At 48.3% G+C, this 25,594-nt stretch overlaps 1 long non-coding RNA gene across 4 annotated transcripts in view; it reads left to right on the forward strand.

Annotated features, from left to right (window-relative positions):
- The window catches only part of LOC144799789 (uncharacterized), a 625,907-nt gene that overhangs the window by 122,284 nt on the left and 478,029 nt on the right, over positions 1–25,594 (forward strand). The window lies entirely within an intron of this gene.

Below are 25,594 nucleotides of genomic sequence, written 5' to 3' on the forward strand. Positions count from 1 at the left end.
TGAACTTCCATCACGCTCTCTTGCATCCCCCGCATCTGACACAGCTGCAGCAGTGGCAACTCATTTTCCTACATCACTGCCAAGACCTGGAACAACCTGCCCCTCCACCCCCGGACAGCACCCACCCTGGCAAACTTCCAGAAGAAACTCAGGACCTGGCTTTTTTTTTTTTTGACTGAGCACCCTTGGCGCCCAGGTAGGGGTGACAGTGCTGTCTGATTAATTGTTTGAGTTTTGGATGTCATGTCTGGAGTATTGAGTCTTATTCTGGAGCCCACATCTGGGGTAATTCTTCCAGCTCTGGAGGCCACATCTGGAGTATTGTGTCCAGGTCTGGAGGCTGCATCTGGGGTAATTGCTCCAGTTTTGGATGCTACATCTGGGGTAATGTTTCCAGTTCTGGAGGCCACATCTGAAGGGTTGTGTCCAAGTCTGGAGGCTGCATCTGAGGTAATTGCTCTAGTTTTGAATGCCACGTCTGGTAATTACTCTAGTTCTGGAGGCCACTTCTGGAGTATTGTGTCCAGTTCTGGAGGCCTATTGTGTCCAGATCTGGAGGCCGCATCTGTGGGAATTACTCCAGTTCTTGAGGGTAGGTCTGGAGTGTTGTGTTCAGTTCTGAAAGCCACATCTGGGTTAATTACTCCAGTTTTTAATGGCACATCTGGAGTATTGTGTCCCATTCTGGAGCCCCCATCTGGGATCATTTTTCCAGTTCTGGAGGCCACGTCTGGAGTATTGTGTCTAGGTCTGGAGGCTGCATCTGGGGTAGTTACTCCAGTGTTGGAAGCCACGTCTGGAGTATTGTGTCTAGGTCTCGAGCCTGCATCTGGTGTAATTTTTCCAGTTCTGGTGGCGTTGTCTGAAGTATTGTGTCAAGGTCTGGAGCCCGCATTTGGGGTAATAGTCTGTGAGGTCAGCATAGGGATTCTCTTACTGGATAGTGCCCGTTTGAGGTTAGAATACAGATGGTTCTTAGGGGATAGTGCCTGTTGAGGTCAGAACATTGATGGCTCTTAGATAGGGGCTGGCGAGGTCAGTATAGTGATGGTTCGTATTGGATAGGGACCAGCGAGGTCAGTTTAGTGATGGCTCTTAGCAGATAGTGGCCATTGAGGTTATTATAGTGATGGTTCTTAGTCATTAGTGTCCGGCGAGGTAAGTATATAGATTGTTCGTATTGGTTTGAGGCTGGCGAGGTCAGATTAGTGATAGTTCTTAGTAGATAGTTGTGATGTGGTGATAATAGTGATGGTTCTTAGTGGATGTTGGCCTAGAAGGTCAGAATAGTGATGGTTCTTACTGGATAGTAGCTGGTGAGGTCAAAATAGAAATAGTTCTAAGTGGCTATTGGCCGATGCTTCCCTGTTGTGGAGCATTATGTGCATGTATGTGCGTGCCGGAGCACATAGCAGTGTTTTATGCTGGCATCTCTAAGCGCTTTAAATAGCAGGTGCAATAATTACCTAGTTTTCTGACCTGGGATGGATGGAAGGCTCAGATGGTCCAGAAGGAGTGACCTCCAGATCGCTGTAGATTTCAACAGCAAGCTCGTAATGTACTGATTCATCTTGCTGGGATACGGTATTGTGGTGGCAGCTTTCGTTCTAAATGACACACACAAAAAAAGGCACGCATGATTTGGGCTTTCTATCATGGTTCCTGTTCTCAAAAAGGCACGCATGATTTGGGCTTTCTATCATGGTTCCTGTTCTCAAAAAGGCACGCATGATTTGGGCTTTCTATCATGGTTCCTGTTCTCAAGTTTTCGTATAATGCACACTCAGAAACAAAACATGTCTAGGCACATCTTATGTGCAGGGCCCCTAAGGAGCTGATGTCAGCTTCTTATTTTAAGCATGGGTTCTATTGTGTAAGCTTTGTCGGAATAACCATAAATGCAGCATACTGCTTTACATAGCATGGTACTTTCAGGTACTCAGTACCTGCGCTTCTTTAATTAAGAAGGGCAAGTGGCAGCACTTTCAGCACTGCTCCAATTTTTTTAATGGAAGAGTACTGGCACTTCTCAGTAACAAAAACAAAAATAGGTACTCTGGGACAAGGAGAACCTGCACGTCTACATTTCAATTAAATAACTGAGCATATTGTATAGGTGTCTGAAACCACTGGCAGTGTTATTATGTCAAACAGTGTTCCCACTGTGAGAAACTGCAAAAGACAATAAGTAGCTATTTTTATCCAGTGACTGGTGGGTGACCGTAGCAATTGGAATTGTATGGTTATTAAAACAAATGGTGGTGCTTGCTCTTAGCCTTGATAACCCTCACTGGGCCAAGGCAAACACCGCAGAACCATGAGCACCTGTGAGTTTTCGAGGTCAGCAAAATATACGATAACTCCTTCCTATCGCTCACACGGGTCCAACCTACAGCAAATATTCCTCTGGCAAACATGGAAACGGCAACCTTTGCTTTTGTTTTGTTGATAAAGCATCTTGTATCTTGAAGTATGATCCCATCCATCCCAAAAAGTCGTCGGTGAGCACTTCATTTCATAGGCATGTCAACCATGTCACTGTAACGCCTCACCAAAGGTTCTTTTTTTATTGCTTATCTTAATGTTATGTCACCAGGAGTAGTTTAGTAAGGCATTTCCAACACGTTTTTATCGCTTTATTGGTAGCAACTGTTTTATTCTCTCTTCAACTGTGCCACCTCATGACCAGAACTATAAACAAAATGTCAGGTCGGACAACCTGGTGCAGTAACCAGCTGAGTAGTCTATGATCTCAAGAAATACAATGTAGGGACCTGGAGAGCTGCTCAAAGCTGCCAGCTTACAGGAAAAATACAGACAGCTCGTCTAGCTCTCACAGCTCCTCATCCACCCCACTGCTAAGCCCTGGGGAACCAAGCTCGCTGCTCTGCCCTAGCTAGGGAGTGAGGGGAGCACAGGAGGAGCCAGGACCCACGGGTGCTCTGGGGGCTACCACGCGCACCCCTTATGGGTGTCTGAAGCCAACAGTCTTCCAACCACACACCAGGCATGGTGCAGTTTGCTGCCCATGTTGGCAAGAGAAATAATAATATGTGTTTTTAGTATTTTTATTATTTTGATTGTACATAAAATATGTGTATTGTATTCCCTCTCCACTCGTTAGTTTGTGAGCCCTTCATACAGAAAGTGTACTAAAAAATGTTTCTTTAAAAATAATGTTGAGTTGCCTAAGGTTTCTATACACTTATGTTGGCAAGAGTGTTAGTGCCCCACATAGGGGGTTTAAGTGATATATTAGTGCTGCAGTGCAACAGCAACAATCAGTCATTAGCTAGGCACAGCCCCAGAACTGAATTGTGCATGTGTAGCTGCCTTGCTTGATTTTGTGAGGTAGCTTCCTACTTCAAGTCTAAGGCCCTGGGATTCTTGAAGGAATCCCAGTTGATGAGTTACAAAAGGTTTTTACTGGGTCCCATTTCAGCATGGGGATTTTCGACATTGATCTCTAGGTGTGCAGAAGGAAAGCTAAAGGAAATGTCTGCTGATAAATCAGTTAAACTGATATGATTGTTATACACAACAAAGAAAGTACATCTAGATTTTTTTTAGTAAAATTCCATTTACATCCAGGGTCAAGAGTGTGCATTTGAATTTAGTAGAAAGCATCTGTAACTGGTCATTTGACATTTTTTCCGATGACTTCCTCTACCAAAAGTTGAAATCTTGAAAGAGGCGCCAGAAATTGAAGAAACCTCTCTAGATATAATGAATCAGCATACATACGCAGCTGTCTAATGACCCCCCGTGTCTTTACCATAGATACCTAAGGGTGCTGGTGCCTAAAGAAGGCCCATTCGTACAGTTGAAACTGCAAGTCCCAGTATGCTTAGTGCTGCGGTTAGAAATAGCAGGGCTGGCTGAAAAGCGCCCTCGGGACGTGCACAACCAGTTTATACTGAAAACCACCCTGGAGCTGCCTGTCGGTATACATGCGGCTTCAGACCCTTATGGTCCACAATTACATTGAGAGATTCCCGACTGTGAGTTGCCATTAGCGTCTCGGCCCCAGCCCTACTCGCCTTTCAGAGGCCTTTTCACCACAACAAATAATAATAATTCTACGTTTATATAGCGCTTCACGGCCCCCTTCTTCCGTTTCTAAGCGTTATGCAACAGGTGCACTCTGTGAGCTGCTGGGAAGGCCATGGTGAGAGGAGCAGGCCGCAGTCCGCCTTCCACTCCGAAGTACATGTTATCTGCTTCCTGCGAGGCTCCATTAGTGGTGTTAATGGGAGCAGCAGCTAAGAAGCCGTGAAGTGTTTCTGATGGCGCCTAATGAATATTGATAAGAGGGGTTGCTTCAAAGAAGCCCCATCGAGCGCCTGTGCTGGGAGGCCCATCACTGGCACATTATCAGGCGCTGAAGCCTCGATCGTGACCTCCTTTATGGTGAAGGGTCCAAGTACCGGGCCGTTAACGTTCAGTAATCGGGCCGTGTGCACAAGAGTACAGTCTGCCTCCGAGGCACGCGTCAGTGCACCTACATAACACAGATTGGATAAGAAATCTGCTATTGGAGCTCAACATCTCTGTGTCTGCACTCAGTGCGAACGAAGTGCTCGATGCCTGCCCCCGAGAGAGCTTTGTGTCTTCACTCACAGGGTATCCTCAGATAGTTCGTTGCCTGCACCCTGAGAGAGATCGGTGTCTTCGGTCACATGGTATCCTCAGATAGTTCGTTGCCTGCACCCTGAGAGAGATCGGTGTCTTCGGTCACAGGGTATCCTCAGATAGTTCGTTGCCTGCACCCTGAGAGAGATCGGTGTCTTCGGTCACAGGGTAGCCTCAGATAGTTCGTTGCCTGCACCCTGAGAGAGATCGGTGTCTTCGGTCACAGGGTAGCCTCAGATAGCTAGTTGCCTGCACCCTGCCAAGCACGACGCTAAGGGAGTGCGCCCACAGGGCCCGGCCCCCCTCCCCCGGCACCCGCCCCTCCCCTACGTAGTCAGTGGGCGGTCGGAGTGCCCTGGAAGCCCCCGGCCACCCAAGTACTTCCGGGTAAGGACGTTGACGCACTTCCGGTGTGAGAGGGGGCGGAGACCGGGGCCTATTTAGGTTCTGGTCACTGTGGCCCCGGCCTCTTTGTCCCCCTTCTACACCGGACCGGCTGTGCTCGCTTGAAGCGCGTCCCCCCCTTCCCATAGAAAGTTTTAAAACTAAACTCCCACCCACCCGTCTTTTAGATCAGTGGTTGGAGGGGGTGAGTTGCGATAAAGAGACCTGCGAACAGTGACTTTACTTACAGAATGGATGGGAGTCCGCCTTGCGTACTCCCTAGGCCAACACTGAGGGGGGAGACGGTAAGCTCCCCGCTGGGAAAAGGTGGCCACCGGCTGGGGAGGCTAGGGCGACAGGTTACGAGCCTCCTGGGTTCCTGGGCAGCCTGGTGGTCGGGGGGTGGGCTCCGGTGATGGCGGACAAGGATCGGAGATGGGGCCCACCTCTCAAGGGCGCAGGTGGGTTGCACCTTGCGTGGGAGGCTCAGCATAGGAGATGCGAGCCAGAAGGCCCCTTAGTGCTGGGGGATTAGAATCTGAAGGTCAATATTAAAAGTGTGTTGTGAATTTCTAATTCTCCAGTATTAGGGGTGTCTTTCATAGATTCACATGCTTGAATATTCCCCGTCGTCGAAGTGGGAGTCCCACGGTACATAAAATAGCAGTAATATATGTATATATAAGTAAAATTATTATAATTATAAAATACATATACATATAAATATATATATAGATATAAAATACAATAAACTCAAAAGTACCATAGAACTGAATAGGCCCATAGAAAGCCTAAGGGAGAAACTCAACTTAGTAACATATCAGTGTCATTATGTTTTGGTCCATATTCCAGCCAATCACGCTGCAATTCCCTCTAGAACCTTCTCCTCAGAAGCCCAAGACCTCAGATTTTCTACCGCACGTCGTGTGAAGGGAGTCTCCCTGAGCTCTGCTCAGTTTTCTTCTTCTACTAGCTGTTATTTCTTCAAAATGTCTTCAAATAAGAAATCTTTGTTCAAAGCCTGCCCTTCTTGTGGCAAACTGCGTCTTTTCCATGAGGATCCCCACAGTAAATGCATTTACTGTCTCTACCCAGACCACGAGGTTAAGAACTGTAAGTACTGTCGCACTTTTCCTCCCAAGACTCTGAGAGAAAGAGAGGCCCGTCTCCTTCTGTGGCTACAGAAGTTGAAGACTTCAGAGTCTGTGGTTTCTGATGTGGAAAGTTTTTCTTCAGGTGTTTCCAAGTCCTCTCAGAAGCGTGGGTCTGAAACTGAGCTTCCATCTCCTTTTCTTAAGAAGAGTAGACTATTGGAATCCTCCAGGATTGTTTCCCCACAGGATTTGCTTCAGGGCACGTCTACGGGACCTAGTTCTCTGACGTCTGCGCCCAAAGCCATGCCTTCCTCTAAAAAATCTGGCATAGGCTCGTCGACGGGCTCGTCGATGCGCCCGTCGACGTCTTCAACGACGACGAAGTCCGTCACCTCTACGTCGACGACGACCTGTTCGATGTCATCCACTGATCACCTCGTCGATGGCAGCCCAGGAAACGAGACCCGTTACGTCCATTGTTAGGATCTCGTCGACGAGTGTCAAGTCAGTACCGTAGACGAAGAAATCATCGTCGACGCTTCCCTCGTCGACGCGGACACCGTTGATGGTCCCGTCATCGACGCGAATATCGACGACGAAGACCAAGACATCTAAAAGAAGCTCGTCGACGGCGCCTCCGTCGACGGCCGTAACATCAGCGCCGACGACTCCGTCGACGGTTATCTCGTCGACGGTTACTTCGTCATCGACGATCCAAGCTCCGATATCGTCGACGGCTCCGTCGACGGCTCCGTCGACGGGTAAGACATCTTCGTCGACGATGGGAAAATCTTCAATTTCAACTCCTCAGGTTGGTCGTACTACTACTACTGTTGCTTCAACGGGCTCGTCGACGTCTCGTCGACGTCTCGTCCTCCTCCGACCTCAGCTACCATTTATACAGTGGTTACTGCTTCTTCCTTGAAGACGGTTCCTCTCAATCAAATAAGTCCTATAAGGAGTGGTGCCCGTCTTCCAGACAAATTGTTTCAATCCGGTGGAGAGGACTCCGACCACGAATCTGAGGTGGAACAACTGTTTGCACAGGCATCAAGTCCATCTGATTTGAACATTAAGTGCCAGGAGTACAGTGATGAGGGTGACGAAGAGGAATACGTCGAAGGTGGGAATGATTTATTTCTTGTTGACGAAGCAGAAACTGTAACTTCAGAACCAGTTACACAAATTCCTTTCTCTTTAGTCAAAAATTTGCAGCACATGCTTGATGACTATAACCGCAGGTTCCCTCCATCTACACCTGCCTCCCCGGCATTACCACCTCCTCCCCAGCCTCAACTGCCAGCTCCACAAGCACCTGCTACGGTTCCACCCGCGTCTCCGGGAGGAACTCGTCCTGACACTGACAATGAGGATCCTGCTCCTCACGACACTGATGACGACGATGACGTCGATATGAATGAGTGGGACAATTACAGGGCACAAACACCTTCCACTCCGCCTACTTCGCCTCTTGCATCTCCTCCAGTGGACATTGCAAACTTCCATAATTTAATGATCCGAGCTGCGAAACGCTTTCATCTCACTGTAGAGAAACAGCAACATGAGAGTGAATGCTTCCTGTATGACTTTAAGGACATTTCGCAAAGACAATCACACACAATTCCAATTATTGACTTTATTTGGGCGGAGGGCCTTAAACTTATGGAACATCCGAATTCAGTACCTGCAGTCTTACCCAGATTGGACAAGAAATATAAAGCTCCAGCGTCCGCTCCAGCCTGCTTGGTATCCCAACCAAAAGCAGACTCAGTTATTACTCAGGCGGCACAAAAAAGATCTCGTAATCTGGCAACACCACTCACATCTCCTCCAGATCAGGAGGGCCGCTAACTGGACTCTATAGGGAAAAAATTTACAACAATGGCAGCCACTACTGTCAGAGCGGCAAATACTTTGGCTATTCTGGGCTGTTACGACCGCCAGATGTGGTCCGAGATTGCCGCATTGCTTCCTCAGATGTCTGAGACCATCCGTGCAGAAGCACAGGCCATTATCCAGGAGGGAGAGGTAATCTCGTCTGAAATTATCGAATGCGCCCTCGTCATTTCATCCACGGGATTTCGCCAATTAGCTGGAGCTGCAGTCCTGAGGCGTCAAGGCTGGCTGAAATCTACGACTTTTCGCCCAGAAGTCCAAGCAAAGGTCCTTGATTTGCCGTACGATGGAGAATCTTTGTTTGGCAAACATGTGGACGATGCTCTTGAAGCGATCAAAAAGGACACTGACACTGCAAGATCCTTAGCTACTCTCCAATATAAAAAGCGGCCCTTTCGGGGAGCGCGTGGTAGAGGTGGGGGCTCCTCTACTTTTCGTGGAAAAGGCCAGTATCGCTCATACAATACCTACAGCGATAACCGGCAGAGAGGTTCATACCAAAACCAAAATCGTCAGTCTTCCTCCAGACCATACCAAAGGAAAACAAATTATAGAGGTGGTGCAAACAACAAAAAACAGTGACAGTTTCAATTCCTTTCGTCTGCCGACTGTGCATCTTGGAGGTCGCATCTCAAAATTCTTTTGCAAATGATCCGAAATCACCTCCGACCAATGGGTCCTGGACGTTGTCTCCAAAGGCCATACCCTGGAGTTCACAAAATTCCCTCCCACTCGTCCACCTTCGGGGTCACCCTCTCCCCACCTCAAAGAACTTTTGGCCCAGGTGAAACTAATGATCCTGAAAGGAGCCATCGAGATGGTGCCGCTAGGTCAACGCGGCAAGGGGTTCTATTCCTGTTTTTTCTTGGTCAAGAAAAAGCCGGGAGAATGGCGTCCAATTTTAGATTTGCGGGCCCTAAACAAATTCATCCTTTCCAAAACTTTTCAAATGTTAACTCTGCTCCAAATCCTGAATTACCTCAATCCAGGGGAATTCTTCTCAACAATAGACCTCCAGGACACATATTTCCATGTGCCAATTCACCCCAGACACAGGAAGTATCTGCGTTTCACTGTCGGACACCTGCACTTCCAATTCAAGGTCCTACCATTCGGCCTCCGTTCAGCACCAAGGGTCTTTACCAAGATCATGGCCCCGGTGGCTGCCTTTCTACGCCTACAAGGCATACAATTCTATCCATACCTGGACGACTGTCTCATAAAAGCTCCGAATCTTCAACTGGCAATCCAGCATATACAGTCTTGCCTCTCCCTGTTTCAAGACTTGGGTCTTTCCATCAATTGCCAGAAGTCACACTTTCGCCCATCTCAGCGGCGAGATTTTCTAGGAGCCTTGCTAGATTCCCATCTGGAAATGGTCTTTGTCTCCCAGGAACGACAGGACCGTATGCTCAAGTTGGTACGATCACTCCAGTCAAAACTGTACATTTCAGTCCGGATGTTGAAATCATTCCTCGGCATGGCCTCTTCTGCAATACAGTTGATTCCTCACTGCAGACTACATATGAGGATCATCCAAGAAGAGTTGGACAAGCAGTGGAAACAGATCTCCGGATCTTTCAACGACAGGATCCTTCTCACGCCCCGCATCCTACGGGCTCTGGAGTGGTGGGCTAACCCTCCAAACATTTCAAAGGGTCGGTCTTTTCAAGACACTACTCCAACTCTAACGCTTACGACCGATGCATCCCTAGAGGGCTGGGGTGCACATATCGAAGGCCTATCAGTACAGGGAAAATGGACGGCGGTCCCGCGCACTTGGCACATAAACCGCCTGGAGCTTCTGGCGATCTTTCTTGCCCTAAAGTCTTTTCAAAGGATTGTTCAAGGTCAATCCCTGCTGGTGAGGACAGACAACACCACCAGCATGCATTACCTGAACAAGCAAGGCGGCACCAGGTCCCTTTTGCTTTCCCAACAGGCACAGGAGATCTGGAATTGGGCGATTTGTCATCAAATTCATCTCACAGCCATCCATGTGCCGGGTGTTTCCAATGTTCTGGCAGATTCACTCAGCAGATCATTCTCGGACAATCACGAGTGGGAACTCAATCAACCAACTCTCGAGTTCATCTTCCGCCAGTGGGGCCAGCCGCCAATGGATCTTTTTGCGACTATCACCAACAGGAAATGCCAACGCTTTGCAAGTCTTCATCCCCACAGAGAGTCGAGCGGAAATGCATTTTCGATCAGCTGGTTGAACGCATTCAGCTACGCTTTTCCTCCGCTTCCTCTGATTCCACGCTTACTACACAGAATGAGGCTTCAACCCTGCCACATCATCCTGATTGCACCCAAATGGCCGCGGCGCCCATGGTTCTCGGATCTGCTCTTGTTCTCCCAGAACGAGCCAATTCCGCTTCATCCACTGCCTCACCTCCTCACAATGCAGCAGGGGCAGATTTGCTATCCGGATCCAGCATACCTCCAGCTCCATGCCTGGAACCTCAACACCATGAAATTGCGCGTCTAACCATCGACGCTGACTGTCGGGAGTTGTTGGCGCACGCCCGTGCTCCTTCCACCATTAAAACCTATCAGTTGAAGTGGAAGCGTTTCTGTGTCTGGTGTCACGCCAAAGCCTTGGATCCGATGACCACCAAACCAGAAGAGATCCTGCCTTTCTTCCTATCCCTTGCAAAGTCAGGACTTTCCCACTCCACTCTGAAAGTCTTTTTAGCGGCTCTCTCCCGCTTCCGCCATGATGGTTCGACTTCACTGTTTTCATCTAGAATCATCCAACAGTTTTTCAAAGGTCTCTTCCGTATGTTTCCACCCATTCGGCGTCCTCCGCCTGCTTGGCGCTTGAATCTGGTTTTGTCTCAGCTCCTCCTACCTCCTTTTGAACCCATCCACTCAGCAAGCTTAAAATTCCTCACGTGGAAAGTTGCCCTATTGCTCGCCTTGACATCATCTAGGCGTGTCAGTGACATTCAGGCATTCCCAATTCAGCCTCCTTTTCTTCAGTTTTCAAAAGACACTGTTACATTACGTACTAACCCAACATTTATTCCGAAAGTTCCCAGTGATTTCCATCTCAACGAACCCATCATTTTAAGAACTTTCTTTCCTAATCCACAGGCTCCTGCGGAACGTTCATTGCATTCCCTGGATGTGAAACGTTGCCTTAAATTTTACATTCAGCATACTGCATCCATCAGGAAATCTGATCAATTGTTCGTGGCCTACGGCCCGATCTGCAAAGGACAACCTGTTACCAAACAAACTATTACTAGGTGGATTTCCTCCACCATTACCTTTTGTCATCAACGGGCTGGCAAGCCTCTTCCAGCTTCAGTACGTGCTCATTCCACTAGAGCTGTGCCAGCCTCTGCTGCCCTCTTTGCGGGGGTACCTCTACGACACATTTGCAGAGCTGCTACCTGGTCGAGCAGCCATACTTTTACGAAGCACTACTGTCTGCAGTCAACAGACGCCGCTGATGCAGCATTCGCACAAGCGGTGCTGCGGAATCTTTTCCAGTGAAGGTGAGCCTCTGTTGCTACCCGCCTCCAGTCATAAAGGTTTTTTTCCTATTTTATATATATATATATATATTATATGCTTCAATTTACTGTTACCTTTATGACTTATATGGTGCTTACTGCTTTCTACTCTTATTCAAGCATGTGAATCTATGAAAGACACCCCTAATACTGGAGAAGAACATAAGTTACTTACCTGTAAACTATGGTTCTCCAGTATTGGTGTCTTTCATAGATTCACATGCGACCCTCCCATCCTCCCCTCAGAGGCTCTCTTCTCCTCAGGCACTTTTGGTTACTCTGTGCTACGAAAATCTGAGGTCTTGGGCTTCTGAGGAGAACGTTCTAGAGGGAACTGCAGCCTGATTGGCTGGAATATGGACCAAAACATAATGACACTGATATGTTACTAAGTTGAGTTTCTCCCTTAGGCTTTCTATGGGCCTATTCAGTTCTATGGTACTTTTGAGTTTATTGTATTTTATATCTATATATATATTTATATTTATATGTATATGTATTTTATAATTATAATAATTTTACTTCTATATACATATATTACTGCTATTTTATGTACCGTGGGACTCCCACTTCGACGACGGGGAATATTCAAGCATGTGAATCTATGAAAGACACCAATACTGGAGAACCACAGTTTACAGGTAAGTAATTTATGTTCTTATGCATGTGAATTTCCTTGTCATGTTTATGACCCACGCAAATTTCTGTGGATGATTTACCTGTGGGATTCCGGGTACCTGGGGGGGGGCGACTATGCTGGGGGATCCGGGTCCTGTGAGAGAGCTTGGTGTCTTCACTCACCGAGTCCTCCTCAGCCTGCACCCTGAGAGAGCTCGCTGTCTTTGCTCACAGGGTAACCTCGGATAGCGTGTTGCCTGCACCCTGAGAGAGCTCAGTGTCTTCACTCACAGGGTAGCCTCAGATAGCTCGTTGCCTGCACACTGAGAGTGCTCGGTGTCTTCGCTCACAGGGTAGCCTCAGAAAGCTCGTTACCTGCCCCCTGAGAGAACTAGGTGTCTTCGCTCACAGGGTAGCCTTGGATACCTTGTTGCCTGCACCCTAGAGAGAGCTTGGTGTCTTCGCTCACAGGGTATCCTCAGATAGCACATAGCCTGCACCCTGAGAGAGCTATGTGTGTTCCCTCACAGGGTAGCCTCAGATAGCTCGTTGCCTGCACCCTGAGAGAGATCGGTGTCTTCGGTCACAGGGTAGCCTCAGATAGCTAGTTGCCTGCACCCTGAGAGAGCTTGGTGTCTTCACTCACCGAGTCGCCTCAGATAGCTCGTTGCCTACACCCTGAGAGAGCTCGCTGTCTTCGCTCACAGGGTAGCCTCGGATAGCGTGTTGCCTGCACCCTAAGCTCAGTGTCTTCACTCACAGGGTAGCTTCAGGTAGCTCGTTGCCTAGACTCTGAGAGAGCTCGGTGTCTTCGCTCACAGGGTAGCCTCAGATAGCTTGTTGCCTGCACCCTGAGAGAGCTCCGTGTCTTCACTCACAGAGTAGCCTCAGATAGCTCGTTGTCTGCACCCTGAGAGAGCTCGGTGTCTTTGCTCACCGAGTAGCCTCAGATAGCTCGTTGCCTGCACCCTGAGAGAGCTCGGTGTCTTCGCTCACATGGTAGCCTCAGATAGCTTGTTGCCTGCACCCTGAGAGAGCTCGGTGTCTTCGCTCACATGGTAGCCTCAGATAGCTCGTTGCCTGCACCCTGAAAGCGCTTGGTGTCTTCGCTCACATGGTAGCCTCAGATAGCTTGTTGGCTTCACCCTGAAAGAGCTTTGTGTCTTCACTCACATGGTAGCCTGGGATAGCGCGTTTCCTGCCCCCTGAGAGAGCTTAGTGTCTTCGCTCACATGGTAGGCTCAGATAGCTTGTTGCCTGCACCCCGAGAGAGAGAGCTTTGTGTCTTCACTCACAGGGTAGCCTTAGATATTTCTTTGCTTGCTCCCTGAGAGTGCTCGGTGTCTTCACTCACCGAGTAGCCTCAGATAGCTTGTTGCCGGCACCATGAGAGAGCTCGGTGCCGTTTCTCACAGGGTAGCCTCAGACAGCTTGTTGCCTGCACCCTGAGAGAGCTTGGTCTCTTCGCTCACAGGGTATCCTCATATATCGCATAGCCTGCACCCTGAGAGAGCTCTATGTCTTCCCTCACAGGGTAGCCTCAGATAGCTCGCTGCCTGCACCCTGAGAGAGCTCGGTGTCTTTCACTCACCGAGTAGCCTCAGACAGCTTGTTGCCTGCACCCTGAGAGAGCTCGGTGTCTTCGCTCACAGGGTATCCTCATATAGCGCATAGCCTGCACCCTGAGAGAGATCTGTGTCTTCCCTCACAGGGTAGCCTCAGATAGCTCGTTGCCTGCACCCTGAGAGAGCTTGGTGTCTTCACTCACATGGTAGCCTCAGATAGCTTGGTGCCTGCACCCTAAGAGAGCTTTGTGTCTTCATTCACATGTTAGCCTCAGATAGCTTGTTGCCTGCACCCTGAGAGAGCTCGGTGTCTTCGCTCACATGGTAGCCTCAGATAGCTCGTTGCCTGCACCCTGAGAGAGCTTTGTGTCTTCCCTCCCATGGTAGCCTCAGGTAGCTTGTTGCCTGCACCCTGAGAGAGCTTGGTGTCTTCGCACACATGGTAGCCTCAGATAGCTCGTTGCCTGCACCCTGAGAGAGCTTTGTGTCTTCCCTCCCACGGTAGCCTCAGATAGCTTGTTGCCTGCACCGTGAGAGAGCTCGGTGTCTTCGCTCACAGGGTAGCCTCGGATAGATTGTTGCCTGTGGCCTGAGAGAGCTTTGTGTCTTCACGCACAGGGTAGCCTCAGATAGCTCGTTGCCTGCACACTGAAAGTGCTCGGTGTCTTCGCTCACAGGGTAGCCTCAGAAAGCTCGTTACCTGCCCCCTGAGAGAACTCGGTGTCTTCGCTCACAGGGTAGCCCCGGATACCTTGTTGCCTGCACCCTAGAGACCTCGGTGTGTTCACTCACATGGAAGCCTCAGCTAGCTTGTTGCCTGCACCCTGAGAGAGCTTGGTGTCTTCGTTCACAGGGCAGCCTCGGATAGCGTGTTGCCTGCACCCTGAGAGAGCTTTGTGTCTTCACTCACATGGTAGCCTCAGATAGCTCGTTGTCTGCACCCTGAGAGAGCTCGGTGTCTTCGCTCACAGGGTAGCTTCAGATATCTTTTTGCCTGCACCCTGAGAGAGATTTGTGTCTTCACTCACAGTGTAGCCTCGGATAGCTTGTAGCCTGCACCCTGAGAGAGCTCAGAGTCTTTGTTCACAGGGTAGCCTCAGATAGCTCATTGCCTGCACCCTGAATGAGTTCCGTGTCTCCACTCTCAGGGTTGCCTCAGAAAGCGTGTTGCCTGCACCCTGAGAGAGTTCAGTGTCTTCGCTCAAAGGATAGCCTCAGATAGCACATGGCCTGCACCCTGAGAGAGCTCTGTGTCTTCACTCACATGGTAGCCTCAGATATCTCGTTGCCTGCACCCTGAGAGAGCTCGATGTCTTCGCTCACAGGGTAGACTCAGATAGCTCGTAGCCTACACCCTGAGAGAGCTCAGAGTCTTCGTTCACAGGATAGCCTCAGATACATTGCCGGCACCCTAAGAGAGCTCCGTGTCCTCGCTCACAGGGTAGCTTCAGATATCTTTTTGCCTGCACCCTGAGAGAGATTTGTGTCTTCACTCACAGTGTAGCCTCGGATAGCTTGTAGCCTGCACCCTGAGAGAGTTCAGTGTCTTCGCTCAAAGGATAGCCTCAGATAGTGCATAGCCTGCACCCTGAGAGAGCTCAGTATCTTCATTCACAGTGAAGCCTCAAATAGCTTGTTGCCTGCACCCTGAGAGAGCTCAGTGCCTTCGCTCACAGGGTAGCTTCAGATAGCTACTTGCCTGCACCCTGAGAGAGCTCGGTGCCTTCGCTCTCAGCGTAGCCTCAAATAGCGTGTTGCCTGCACCCTGGAAGTGCTCTGTGTCTTCACTCACACGGTAGCCTCAGATATCTCGTTGCCTGCACCCTGAGAGAGGTCCGTGTCCTCGCTCACAGGGTAGCCTCAGATAGTGCATAGCCTGCACCCTGAGGGAGCTCAGTGTCTTCGCTCACAGGGTAGCCTCGGATAGCTCGTAGCCTGCACCCTGAGAGAGCTGATTATCTTCATTCACAGTGAAGCTTCAGATAACTAGTTGCCTGCACCCTGAGAGAGCTCTGTGCATTCGCTCTCAGGATAGCCTCAAATAGCGTGTTGCCTGCACCCTGAGAGAGCTCGGTGCCTTCGCTCTCAGGGTAGCCTCCGATAGCGTGTTGCCTGCACCCTGAGAGAGCTCTGTGTCTTCACTCACAGGGTAGCCTCAGATAGCGCATAGGCTGCACCCTGAGAGAGCTCAGTGTCTGCACTCACAGGGTAGCCTCAGATAGCGCATGGACTGCACCCTGAGAGAGCTCAGTGTCTTCGCTCACAGGGTAGCCTCAGATAGCGCATAGCCTGCACCCTGAGGGAGCTCAGTGTCTTCGCTCACAGGGTAGCCTCGGATAGCTCGTTGCCTGCACCCTGAGAGAGCTCAGTGTCTTCACTTACAGAGTAGCCTCAGATATAAAAATCAATAAAATCTCTTTGAAATAAATAAACGTCAAAGACCATGAGGGACGACTTTTATTTTGGTTGTCGAAAATTAAAGCCAAGACTGCAGTCCTTTCTGAGTCGGAAAGTAGTGAGTGTTCCATCGTCTCACAGACTTCCAGAAAGAGGGAAGGGTCTCACCATGAGTACCGTCACAGTAGGAAAAAAGCCTTTAAAAAGACCCACCATGGATCTACACAAGGCTCCTCTCATGAGGAAAAATGAACAAGCATTTACAATGCAATGGTTTCGCCTTTGGAAAAGTTAGAGCTATTGGCATTGTAAATGACAAAATTTGTATTTATGGGTTTTGAAAACAGATAAATAAATGGCATTGTCCTTTACATTGCCATTAGCTTAATCTCTGCAGTCACTCTGCAGTCCCTAGCACTCCATAGCACTCCCTAGTCACTCTGCACTCCCTAGCACTCCCTAGTCACTCTGCACTCCCTAGCCCTCCCTAGTCACTCTGCACTCCCTAGCACTCCCTAGCCCTCCCTAGTCACTCTGCACTCCCTAGCACTCTGCACTCCCTAGCACTCTGCACTCCCTAGCACTCCCTAGTCACTCTGCACTCCCTCGTTAGCAACAAGGAAAAACGTGGAGAATTGATCCATTTCGCCCAATTTAATTTTTTGCAAAGTCTGCATTTCAAAATATCTTATGGGGTTATGGCACCTGCTGCAGAGATCATTGAGTGCTGAGAAAATCTCAAGGGATAGTAATGGAAATATAACTCTGAAAGTTAACACAAATTCCGGGTGAGAGAGCTCTTTTATCTAGTCCCAGTTTTTAATCCAAGTAGCATGTGTCTTCTGCAAAGCACCTCATATAATATGCAGTTTTATTTTATGTAGCTAGGTAAGCAGGTTACTGCTGTTAACACATAGATCATTTTGTTACTTGCAGTTCATACTCCTAATATAGCGCAGCAAACTATGTAGTACATGTCACTTTTACTCCTTGTAAACCTCACTTTCTTATGTAAAACATCATGTACACTGATTTACACCTTAGAATTATTTATGGTCAATGTGATGTAAAGCGCTCCGACGCTAATTTGGATTGAGTAGCACTATAAAGAAATAAAACAAAATAATGTTTTGTAAATAGTTGTGTACTGTGACAGATCAAGACATCTGACATGCTTATAGTGCATGCATACCTCATTTATAGGGACCGAACAAAGTCAAAACCAAGGTCTCTTAAGTACCTGTGAAGTAATACCAAGCTGTGAGCCTTTGTTTCCCCTCCACTGCGTTTGCATCTAGGTGTTAAGATCCAGATAGCTCCTAGCCAGGATACGGGGACAAAAGGAGGCCTGAAGGCCCCGAACGTCAGGCTTTTGGGGCCAAGTTGGAATCTGGTAATCCCCCTCCTCCCCTTGCTGCTCGTTAGGAAAGCAGACAACATGCTGGAGCTGCTGAATGTGTCCTGGTGTATGAAACTTGCACCGGGACGAGTTCAGCATATTTCTGTGGAGGAATCATCTTCTTGGCAGGGTAGATGGCGTCTACCTGTGAAAATAGTTAATCTACCTGCGTGTACCCCTCGACTTGTGCCGTGATTCTTTGGCTGAAAAGCACTGAAATTAGCTCTATCCTAGTGGTGCACCTACTACGTTCACCTGAAATATTAGGCATTTTGCAAAAAGCTATCGTTACGCTCTGATCTGCTAACAAAGTGAAACTTGTTAATTATACGCTGTATTTGCACAGCCTAATAATACCTGCAAAAAATAGTGACGCACTCAGTGGTACATAACGTATCTTTACTTAAATTACACAGAAGTTAAGCGACGATTTACACCGTCAGAAACAGCATCATATCTAAGCAGCTTTCTCGGCTGACACTAACTTATGAGCCAACACTGAAGACTGAATCATCAGCAACGGCTTCAGCACAAACATGAGTTACTAAGGGCGATTCACTTTCTCGCAGTTAGACACAACATAGCTCCTACTAGGTCAGACGGTCGGATTAGTGAATCTGCAGACAAGGAACTAATCAATCAACTCTGTTTGCACTACGGGCTGCATATCGAACGTGGAAGCGAGACCTTCATAGACACAATGACATTTGAAGACAGTACAGATACTCTGTAAATAATGACATACCCAGTAACGGTGAGGTCTTCGGGCACTTCGGCAGCTCCTGCTCTCCAATGCTGGGTTTCATAATCAGGCTTAGATTGGCATAGACATCTCCAGGGTGCAGGGTGAGACGAGTTCAGGTGGGCACCAACTGCAGGACCCGCTGCGGAAGGGGGACCTCCTTTGTACAGAATTCCAAAGAAGTAGGACATCCTTTTCAGGTAACCTTCCTGGAAACATCAGCAAGTAGCGCCCCTTGGCAAAGCCCATGTTCACTTGAAACGCGTGGATGTCTGGTGCGGAGACAGTGCGAGCGATCCCGAGAAGGCAGTCTCAGAGAAGGCGGACACAATCAGAGTGTTGGAAGATATTTTTTTAAAAGCCACTTCTGTAAGAGCACCGAACACTGAGACCATCGAAGAAAGGGGGAGAGGTGTGAAGCAACCCTAGATTTGCGGAGCACAAAGGCTGGGGTTCCAAAAATCCAAGGCACTTTGTCTTTGAGCGGTCAGGTAGGAGTCCCGGCTAGATAAACTGGAAGGGCATTCAGTCCTCATAGCTTGCTCCAATGCACAGAATCTTCAAAGTGGATTTCTTCGCAGATTAAATGAAGTTTAAATGCAGCAGATGTTCCAGCCTGTAGAAAGAAAAAACAAGTGGGCCGGGGCCGGAGACACGGACAGGTGGAGGGGGGGGGCAGGAATGGGCATAAGGACAGCGGGAGGGGGGCGGGAACGGGTATACAGACAGCAGGAGGGGGGACGGGAACGGGCACACGGACAGCGGGAGGGGAGGGGAGCACTCACCAGGACTTCTTCCGGCGGCGGTCGGCCGCGGAATGACCAAATGAAACCTCGACGACCAAAAAAATAAACCCCGCCCACCGCCGCACTGACGTCCTAAAAGGGGCTGGATGGGAAAAACATCGCAGGAACGCCCACGAATCGCCTCGGTGAATGACGGACGCCTCTCTCTTCCAATGGCTAGCCTCCATTTATGGAGCTAGCCAATGAAAGACAGAGGCGGGAATAAGCCCCATGTTTGTAAACAAAAGTTTTTCGCCTGCGCGAAACGCTGCTTGCGCAGCTGTTCGCAGGCGAAACCTAAAAAGGGCTTCCTCAGACTCTAAATCTGAGTCTTCTGCTCCACCTACAACCCTCCCGTTGAAACCTTGATCCTCCTCTTAACCGGTTTAAAAAAAGACCAAGATCACTGAAAAATTTTTGTTTACAGGACCTAAAAGCAGAATTTCGACGATGACTGACAGTCCGACAACGTTCTTACCGTCGACATCCATCCAGTCGACAACGTCGTTGATGGTATTCACGTTAATGAAGACTACCTCATCTACCACTTGGTCAATGATGTCTACCTTATCAACGATGACAGTGACGTCGATGAAGACTGACAACACCATTGACAACCACATCGGAGTACGTACCGTTGATGCAGCCATCAGAAAAGTCCTCCTCGCTGTTGGCGAGGTCAAACAGAAGAAGCCACCAATGTTGCTTTTGCCCTCACCGTCAAAGCTTCAGTCGACGACCTCGTCAATGAGAAATTTCCCATCTCCAGAAATTATTCGCCATGAATACATATCTCCAGGTAAAATGTCCCCACTACAACCCAGGCTCTTGTTGGATCTGCAAGAATCAGAGGACGATGATCAAGGAATGTTTGGTGCAACCCACAGCCCCTCAGCGCTGCACGTCAAATATCAAGATAAAGAGGAGGAAGAGGATTATTATGAGCCTGGATTTTAAAGCCACCAATATGTGGAGCAACACCATCTTTATGCTCCCCCGCCACCAATACCAGGCACGGTGCAGGTTCCGGCTGCTTTGGTGAAAGACATGCAAAGCATACTTCAGGACTATTACAAGTGCTTACCAACACCAGCTAAGTTGCAATAACCACCTGCAGTGGGACCAACGCCAGCACCTAAATCACTGACCAAATGCCTCCTCCACCTGCACCAAAAATGATGCCACAATCCCGCATCACCATGCCTCCTCGCGAGGATCTGTCTACAAAGATGATGGTGTTGATGAAGGTGATGGGGATAGGGAAGAAAGCGAAATAATGGGCAATCGAACCATCACTAATGAATGGGATGACTACCTTATTCCTCCACCTTCCCATCCAGCTTCACAACCAGTGGACTCTCTACTGCAAGATATTGGGGGTTTTCACACCCTAATGGAGAGAGCAATCAATAGTTTCCAGCTCACCGTTACTGTTAAACAATCAGACTTTTTTCTGTAGGATTTCAAGGAGCAATCGAAAAAAACATTCAGAGCAGTACAAAACGTGGATTATATCTGCGAGGAAGGAGTAAAAATAATGAAACTGGTGACTGTCACTGCCGTTCTCCTTAGGTTAGATATAAAATATTAAGAGCCAGAGGACTCATCTGCCTGTTTGATCAGACATCCAAACCTGATTCGGTCATTACTCAGGCTGCACAGCGCAGATCTAAAAATCATTCCACCCCAATTTCTTCTCCACATGACAAGGAAGTCAGGCGACTGGATAATATCAGAAAGTGATTCACAATAATGTCAGGGACCATTGTCCGTGCCACAAACTCTCTGGCCTTTCTGGGGTGATATGATCGCCAGATGTGGTCGGGCACCGCCACATATCTGAATTTTTTGCCTAAGACAAAAAAGCTGAAGCTACACGCATTTTGTTAAAAAGCAAAAAGGCAGCAACTGAAATGATTGACTGCGCAATGGATATTGCATGCATAGGCTTCTGGCAGTTGGTGGGATCTGCTGTCCTTCAACGTCAGGCTTGGTTCAAGGTCACATCATTCCGGCCAGAAGCTCAAACTAAGATCCTTGATATTCCCTTCAACGGTGACTCTTTATTCGGGAAGCATTGCAATGATGCCCTGCAGGCCATAAAGGCAGACACTGAAACAGCTTGATCCCTAGGAACTCTCCAGTCCCGTAAGATCCCTCTTCACAGAGCATGTGGCCGTGGATCATGGAGGATACCAGAGATTTTAACCACAATTCTACCAGCAGTCCTTTCGACCTGCTTATCAACAGCATCAATCCTATTGAGCACCACCGTCAGCAGCCTATTCTAAGCAGCAACCAAGGAGACTGGCTGCTTACAACAGTAATACTGCTAGGAAGCAGTGACTTACCACAAGGTGCGGGCTACATCCCCTACTCCTCTTTCGGTGGGTGCCAGAATTTCGCATTCATGATCTCAGGAAACTCAACAGGTACCTGAAGACGCAATCTTTCCATATGATTTCCCTCCAGGAAATTCACTTTCTCAACTACAGAGATTTTCTGACCAGCCTCCATCTCCAGGATGCCTATTTCCATGTTCCTATCCATCCCAGGCATTGTAAGTTCCTCAGATTCACAGTAGCCGGTTCAAGGTGCTCCCCTTTGCTCTCCAATCTGCTCCCTGGATATTTACAAAATGTCTCACCCCAGTGGGGCCCACCTGCGGCTAGAAGTCCTTCAAATATTCCCATACTTTGATGACTGGCTGATAAAGGCTCAATCCTTCATGTGGGCGTCAGGCGATACTTCCATGTGTCTACACCTCTTTCAAACTCTGGGGCTCACAGTCAACTTCCAGAAGACTCTTTTTGCCTTAGGTGAGAATAACCGTTCTGGGAGCAACTCAGAACACATTGCTTGACAAGGCATTCTTTTCTGTAAACAGGCAACAGAAACTCTCCGTTCTGGCCCGTTCTTTTTAAACAAAAAAGCATGCTTCAGTTCGTCTGATCAAATCTCTACTCGGCCTGATGTCTTCAGCCATTCTCCTAGTGCCTCTTGCTCATTTCAAAATGTGACCCTTCCAAGAAGAACTGGACGCACAGTGGCTCCAGGTGGAAGGACAATTCAATGATATCAACTAGATCACACCTGTGATGAAAGCAGCTCTTCCCTGGTGGACAAGCTCCAGCAATCTCTGTGCATAATTTACATTCCTCCCCCACTCTTTCAGAATACGACATTACACCAGATGGATCTCTAGAAGGGTGGGGAGCTCATTGCAAGACCTACAAATTCAGAGCAAGTGGACTCCAGAGCAGTCCAGAATTCATATCAGCTTCCTCGAGCTCAGAGCAATCTCACTCGATCTTCAAGCTTTCTTACCAAATATTCAGGGGTCATCTGTGTGAATAAGAACAGACAACACTACATTTATGTATTACCTCGACAAACAAGGTCGACATGAGCCAAGATTCTATCTTAAGAAGCTCATACTATCTGGCAATGGGCAGTATGTCATCAAGGGACCATAAGGGCATCTCCCAGGAGTGCACAACTCTCTAGCAGACAACTTGAGCAGAACAACCCAAAGCTGTCACGAATGGGAACTGAACCAACTGCTCCTGGATGCCATATTTTAGCAATGGGGTAATCCCAAACGGGATCTTTTTGCATCCCAAGAGAATTAGAAATGCTTGTTTTATGGCAGCAGGTAACCTCAAAAGGTTTTCTGGGGGAATACCCTTTTGATGCAATGGTCCAAAATGTCTGCCTTCGCTGTTTCCCTGATCCCACTTATTTCCATGGTTCTCAGGAAAATTAAAAGGGGACCACATCAGTTAATACAGTGGTTTATGGAGCTCCTCATGTTGTCGGAGAACAACCAGATTCAACTCAAGCCCCAAGTAGTCGATGAGAAACCATCAGGTCCTACTTCAGACCAGATTTCTCTGCATTTATTAGCTTGGATCCTGAGCACCATGAGCTTCAGCACCTAAATATATTCAAGTTCTGTAGGAATATTCTTGCAAAGGCCAGAGCTGATTCTACCAATAACATATATTGCTTCAAATGGAAACGATTTTTTCTTTGGTGCAAGAAATCTAACGTACATCCTATCACATCACCTCCCGAGCAGGTGTCACCATATTTGCTATCTCTAGCCAAATCCGGTCTAGCGCATTCATCTGTTAAAGCTCATCTGACTGCTATTTCTAGGTACAGGCGAACTTTGGGATCTCCTTCCTTGTGGTCTCACAGATTAATTGTCCAATTCTTTAAAGGACTCTTCAGAGCATATCCTCCAAAAAAGTCAGCACCACCTACATGACAGCTTAACATTGTATTATTTCAACTGATTAAAAGTCCATTTGAGCCTATCCACAGGCGGAACTGAAGTTTCTTACTTGGAAAGTGGCGTTGCTACTAACTCTTACTTTCACTAGCAGACCCCCCAGGATGTAGCGGCATGAATTAGCAAATTTAGCAGCACAAAAATGGAAATTTGGCGGCACAAATATGGAAATTTAGCGGCAATTTTGCGGCATTTTATTTGGCAGTTTTTCCTACAACAAACACAGATATTTTAGTCGGCACTTTTGTAAAAATCGCAGAATTTTTACAAAAGTGCCGATTTCGCGGCAAACCGCAAAATTGCAAAATCCTGGAGGGTCTGACTAGTGGAGAAGTTACTGACGTCATGCCAGGTGAGCGTTGTGGGGGAGGGAAATCCTTTAAAGTCTCATTTTCTTTCTGGATTTCCCTTCTCTACTTGAAACGCAAGAGCAGCAACATTGTGGTGTCACCAGCGCTTTAAGCGGAAGCTTTTTCAATATTATATGTAACAAGTCATAGTTGCAAATTTGAACACAAGTATCACTCAGTCTAGCTAAAAACATGTACACGATTACAAGAACATAAGAATGGGAGCAAACCTTAAACAACTAAATAAAGTCCATCTCTACGTAGAGGAAGGGGAACCAAGGATTTAGGTGGTCGGTCAGAGTAGTTGTAGTCCCTTTTCCGTTGTCAGTGGCTTGGCATACCTCACAGGAGTGACACATTTGTTGGGTGGCTGAGGGAAAGAAGGGTGTACATCACTGGGTTGCTGCAGCATGAAATACACCATCCCTTCCAATATGAGCATGAATGTGGTTGGAAAGCAGACATTATGGGGCTACAACTCTCCCTGTTATGTCCCTCCACTGCGTCAGTTTTCCTTTTACAAATCTGCTTGATCCATGATGCGTTTTCATTCTCAGGTGCCTGCTGATGCTACAAGGACAAGATTTTAAGTGCAAGTACAGTAATTTTATCAGTACCTAAAATATACATATCGTTTTGCCCGTGGGGGCGGCTCAGCACAGTTCTTAGCGCTGCTTGGCTAGCGCGTCTCTTTTAATAATACCTGATTTGTATTTTTGTTGTTCGTTTTTTTTCTCCTTATCCCCTGATTTTACTAGGGAGTGCCCCCTTACCTGCATATAATCGTTTTTACACCGCTGTTTTAGCGGGTCCGGGTCTGGGGTTATAGGGGCTCTGCAGCGCTATTACCTTGAGCGCCATCTTGGGTAGGGCAGTGACGCTTTGTTGCCGCCATATTGAGCGTCCTCGTGGGCGGTCTCTACCTTATCTGGAGGCCCTACTTAAGGCGGTCCTCTGCCTGCACACGCTGTTTGGAATCGTTTTGCCCGTGGGGGCGGCTCAGCACAGTTCTTAGCGCTGCTTGACTAGCGCGTCTCTTTTAATAATACCTGGTTTGTATTTTTGTTGTTCGTTTTTTTTCTCCTTATCCCCTGATTTTACTAGGGAGTGCCCCCTTACCTGCATATAATCGTTTTTACACCGCTGTTTTAGCGGGTCCGGGTCTGGGGTTATAGGGGCTCTGCAGCGCTATTACCTTGAGCGCCATCTTGGGTAGGGCAGTGACGCTTTGTTGCCGCCATAGTGAGCGTCCTCGTGGGCGGTCTCTACCTTATCTGGAGGCCCTACTTAAACCTGTCCTTATAGCGCAGCGGGATCGCGCAGCGGGGTTGCCTTCCCTGTGCCTGAGTCTTGCCAGAGTCCTGCCCGTCTGCGCCCGTCAGCGTCCCGGAGGCGGCGGAGCGGCGGGAGGGCCTGGCTGTATTTCCTCCCTCTGGGTAAGATGGTCTGCTATTCCTCATGGGAACTCCGCTCCTTGCAAAAATCTTCGTGTACATGCCGATCCGTGTTTCCTGGCCGCTACAGGGGTAAACGGTGCTGCCCTGGTTGTGGATGGGCGCCCGGTTATGCCCCCGCCGCCTCACTATGGAGAGGCGAGGATCGTGTGAAACACCTTTGCTTACTGCTTAACACGAGATCGGTAGGTAAGCATGCCCTGGAGATCTTCGATCTCCTTGTTAGAGAAAAATCACTCTGTCTCCTACTGACCGAAACTTGGTTGGGGGAGATGTCTAATCCGGACTTTATGGCGGCAATTCCATCAGACTATAACATCTTTCGGCACGATAGAGCCAAGGGCAGAGGAGGTGGGGTGGCGGTGGTAGTGAATAAGTTAGCTTCTTGCTCTATTCTCCCTTTAGACACCATCGGAGGATCCGAATCCCTTGCCTTCACTATTAGATTGACCCC

This window comes from Lissotriton helveticus, chromosome 12 (assembly GCF_964261635.1).
Source record: "Lissotriton helveticus chromosome 12, aLisHel1.1, whole genome shotgun sequence".
In the NCBI taxonomy this organism is placed as follows: Eukaryota; Metazoa; Chordata; class Amphibia; order Caudata; family Salamandridae; genus Lissotriton; species Lissotriton helveticus.